The following is a 5,000-nucleotide window of genomic DNA, read 5'->3' on the forward strand; positions in this document are numbered from 1 at the left end:
TTTAAGACGCACAATCTTCTCTAGGGCATCAAATTTTTCCTGCAATTGTTGAAATTGTTTGGTGGTGACAGGCATTTTGTGTTGATTGAAGCTTAAGTTCACTTGTTGGACAAAACGTAGAAAATGATTTAAAAGTTGATTCTGTGAAAAAAAGAAGAGAAAATAGTTTTTTCCATTTGAGATTACTTTGTCCACACAGGATTTAAAAAGAAATAAAAAACATTTTGGTTATGGGAAAATAATGTTTGTGTTTTTTTAATGGACAAATTGATTATGGAAATAAATAAAATACTATAAAATATGAATGGGTTTTATAATGTCTTGGACAGGTCAATATTTTTTCTTGAGATCTGAAGACAATTAGGTGAAACAGGTCTAGCAATTTAGAACTGGCAGTATCAGGTATGGAGAGGAAATTCCAAGCAATACAAAACACAATTTATCATGAACCACAACACTATGACAGTTCATTGTGACTGAAATCGTTTAACAACACGTAAATCTGTTATTCCAACAACATTGAGATATGCAAGACGTTCAACACGACAATTCGAGGAGAATTATTACAGTCATTTCTTGCCAATTACTGGAACCACAACAATTCAAGACGACAATACAAGATCACACACCAGTCATTTTCATCAGTTACTGGAACCAAAACTACAATTCAACACTCTTTCATGTGCAGAATTGAGTTCAGATCTTAATCCAATCGAGAATGCGTGGGATATGTTAGGGAGAGCAATCGAGGAAGAATATAAAAATATTAATGAGTTGTGTATAGCTCTTTTGGAATGTTGGAATAAATTACCCTTAGAGAAAATTAAGTGTGTGAAAAGATAAATGAACAAACAATGTCAGGCCGTGCTCAAAGCTGAAGGACATCTGATGTTGATTTAATATCATGTACAGCAAAGATGAGAATACAGACTTAATATTATCTATACTTATATGTGAATCATAGACATGTTGAGGGAATATCATGTACAGCAAAGATGAAAATACAGACTTAATAATCACGAAGGTTTTAAATGTCACATGTCAATCTGTTCCGTAATTCCATTTTATTGTTTCAATTGTAGGAATGTCAATCAGAGTCTCTCTTTATAAAAAAAAAAATGACGTTTGTCTTAAAACTGCGCATCGCGTAAGCTTTAAGGTTTTGGTTTTCAAACGTCCTCTTTAATTACTAAAATATTTTATGACATCCTTTTGCATTGTTTTAAGAATTTGAAATTTAAAAATGTGGTTTACTGGTTGACTTCTTACAATTTTTAAACCTTTGTTCCAATACACTCACTATTCATATATTCTTAAATATTTTAATGAACAAAAATGAATAGAACAGCTTCAAAAAATAACAAAATACCAAACAAGGACCTTTTCGGGCTCAAAACCCTTCTTCAGCCAACAACAAAAAACAATAAAGACAAAAATACATTACTAAATTCCAGATAGATGACAGAAATGTTTTAGGTCCTCTCTGTTGAAGCGTTCGATATATAAAAATAAACAATAAATAAAATCCCCTTTATTCATCCCATAGGAGAAATTTGTCTCTAGGGTCTCTTCCAAGGCAAGACTGGAATAACCCATTCGTCAGCCGCAATGCAGCGCCGCATATTGAGTTAGGGTGAACTGACTTGCTCAAGGTCGTACAGTGCAGCGCCGCATATTGAGCTAGGGCGAGGTGACTTGCTCAAGGTCACACAAGGCAGCGGTGGATGATCGAACTCGATACCTTTCGGATATGAACCAAAGACCATACCTCAGAGCCACGCTGCCCTCTGATAAATTAAAAGGATCACTTTGAAATTTATTTAAGGGAGAAGTTGGAGACATGGGACAATAATCCACTTGTAAGTTTTAAAAACTCCCAAAACTTTATTTCAAAATCAAATACCAGACAAGAACAAGATATAATCGACATCATCGGGACTGCTGTAAAATGTCGATATAAGCGTGATGTCGATATATCAGTTATTCTAAAAAATGAAAGGGAAACAAATTAGAAAATGCCAGAAAATAAGTGAATCTTGATGGTTGGTTCACATGTCGATATATCAGTTATTCTAAAAAATGAAAGGAAACAAATGAGAAAATGCCAGAAAATAAGTGAATCTTGATGGTTGATGACCTTTAAAAGGGACGATTTTGAAATTTATGATGGTTCACTTTATATGACTTTAATAGTCGAATATTGTGGTCCGTCTCTGAAGGCCAGGAATAACTGTATGGACCCTTTCATCAGCACTGGGGATCCGGATAGCTTAGTTGGTAGAGCACTCGCTTCACATGCAAAGGGATCACGGGGACAGTAACGATAGATTCTGACACCCCCCCCCCTGTCTACCCAGCAGTGAATAGGTAGCTGAATCTGTTAGATTTGGCGGAAACTTTGCAATAGACTAGCATCATATCCAAAGGATAGCGAGCAATTGCTATTGTCCGTTTCACGCTATAGAAACAGGGATAAACTCCAGCTCCATGTGCCGAATAGATCTAAAGGACTATTTTTTTTCCTCAGCACTGGCAAGGCCCTCATATAAGGAAGCGCCCATCATGAGGTTGATGTGACAAACAGTGGAGGTCTTGACAGCTACTATAGTGGCATGGCCGGAAACTGGTCCCAATGGTATCTATCCTGATCCAACTCTACATCTGTAATGGCGTCTTCTAAAAATTACTGGTCCCAATGGTACCTATCCTGATCCAACTCCACATCTGTAATGGCGTCTTTTAAAATTACTGGTCCCAATGGTATCTATTCTCATCCAACTCCACATCTGTAATGGCGTCTTCTAAAAATTACTGGTCCCAATGGTACATGTCCTCATCCAACTCCACATCTGTAATGGCGTCTTCTAAAAATTACTGGTCCCAATGGTATTATCCTGATCCAACTCTACATCTGTAATGGCGTCTTCTAAAAATTACTGGTCCCAATGGTACCTATCCTCATCCATCTCCACATCTGTAATGGCGTCTTCTAAAAATTACTGGTCCCAATGGTACCTATCCTGATCCATCTCCACATCTGTAATGGCGTCTTCTAGAAATTACTGGTCCCAATGGTACCTATCCTGATCCATCTCCACATCTGTAATGGCGTCTTCTAAAAATTACTGGTCCCAATGGTACCTATCCTGATCCAACTCTACATCTGTAATGGCGTCTTCTAAAAATTACTGGTCCCAATGGTACCTATCCTGATCCATCTCCACATCTGTAATGGCGTCTTCTAAAAATTACTGGTCCCAATGGTATTATCCTGATCCAACTCTACATCTGTAATGGCGTCTTCTAGAAATTACTGGTCCCAATGGTATTATCCTGATCCAACTCTACATCTGTAATGGCGTCTTCTAAAAATTACTGGTCCCAATGGTACCTATCCTCATCCGACTCCACATCTGTAATGGTGTCTTCTAAAAATTACTGGTCCCAATGGTATCTATTCTCATCCGACTCCACATCTGTAATGGCGTCTTCTAAAAATTACTGGTCCCAATGGTACCTATCCTCATCCATCTCCACATCTGTAATGGCGTCTTCTAAAAATTACTGGTCCCAATGGTATTATCCTGATCCAACTCTACATCTGTAATGGTGTCTTCTAAAAATTACTGGTCCCAATGGTACCTATCCTGATCCAACTCTACATCCACAACGGCGTCTTCTAATAATTAACTATTGTCGAGTGGTATAAAGATTTAGTACCAGTAATAGTGTCACTGGCCTTACCCATGGTACAGAGACTGACAAGCTGAGCGTCAGCACTGCATTTTAGAGAAATTGAGAAATAGTTTTGTTTTGGGTTTGTTTTTGTATTTTGTTTCATTTACTGACACTCAGTCTCAGTTCCGGACCGGGATTGACCAGGCAACTTGTGAAGACAGACAGACAGTCATACATGTAGTGGGTGATGTTGGGAGCGTTTCTCCTTAGCCTATTTGTTGAAAGCCAAGAATATTGATATCGGGAATTCCCTTTAATGGTATCAAACAAAATTGAGCTTTTATATTGCGCAATATCCACTAAACGTGCTCAAAGCGCTCTAGAAGGAGTCCCTGACCAACAGCAACATTTAACATTGAAGACAAGACATGACGCCTGTCAGGCGATATTATAATTTTTTTCGGAAGCAACGCTGTTGACGGCCAGGTACTCATTTTACACCTGAGTACGGTGATAATGTGAGTAACGAGCCTTTTCCAAGGACTCAACTATGAACCGAGCAAGGCTTGAACCCAGGACCTTCCGATCCGAAAGCGAGTGTCATACCACAAGACCACATAGCCGCACACCACGATATAACGTCTAGTGGTAAAATCGTGCTCGATATGGGCGATAAATATATACTAATAGATAAAAACACAACTGGACTTTGAGGTCATACCGACATAAGCGTGATGTCGACATAACCAGTGTCGATATATCCGCTCTGCACTGTATTTCAATATCTACGATGAATTCTGAATTGTTAAAATTTAAGAAATAAAATATCCAGTTATTTTGATAGTTTGAGTGATATAATGTATTCTGAATCAGAACTTTAAATTATGTGTGTGTATGTGCGTGTGTTTGTGTGTGTGTGTGTTTGTGTGTAGGGGGGGGGGGGTGGCTTGGGGCTTGGAAAGCGAAGCAGCGAGACACGGGACAGCCTGCAGACATGGGACAGACGTATAAAAAATACATAGTGATGATTTAAAGTATTAAGGTGGACGAAGGGAAGAGAGAAAACTTGATGCTCATATTTCTTTATTAGTTTCAAATAGATAGTTTTAGCCCACCTCAGCAGCCAAAGGGAAATCATCAAACATGTTAAAAAGTTTAAATATCTCGTTGTAACCATCACGAAGGGCGCTCAAGATTTTTTTAGAAATAAAACAAAGAATAGCGATGGCTAAAAACACATTTCACAATCTAAGACAAGTCATCTCTGCCACCAACATTCAATTAAACACGAAACTTAAGGATATCCAAACTTTATTCTCTCG

The 5,000-nt window shown here is 38.1% G+C and overlaps 1 long non-coding RNA gene across 1 annotated transcript in view; it reads right to left on the reverse strand.

Moving 5' to 3' along the window:
• The window catches only part of LOC144961745 (uncharacterized), a 10,359-nt gene that overhangs the window by 2,136 nt on the left and 3,223 nt on the right, over positions 1 to 5,000 (reverse strand). Inside the window, exon 2 of the long non-coding RNA XR_013643268.1 lies at positions 1 to 141. This exon is cut by the window's left edge and continues 81 nt beyond it. This is a non-coding gene — a long non-coding RNA (uncharacterized LOC144961745). The remainder of the gene's footprint in view (positions 142 to 5,000) is intronic.

This window comes from Berghia stephanieae, unplaced genomic scaffold, assembly GCF_034508935.2.
Source record: "Berghia stephanieae isolate SIO BIC M18660-M18661 unplaced genomic scaffold, UCSD_Bste_1.3 scaffold393, whole genome shotgun sequence".
NCBI classification, from domain to species: Eukaryota; Metazoa; Mollusca; class Gastropoda; order Nudibranchia; family Aeolidiidae; genus Berghia; species Berghia stephanieae.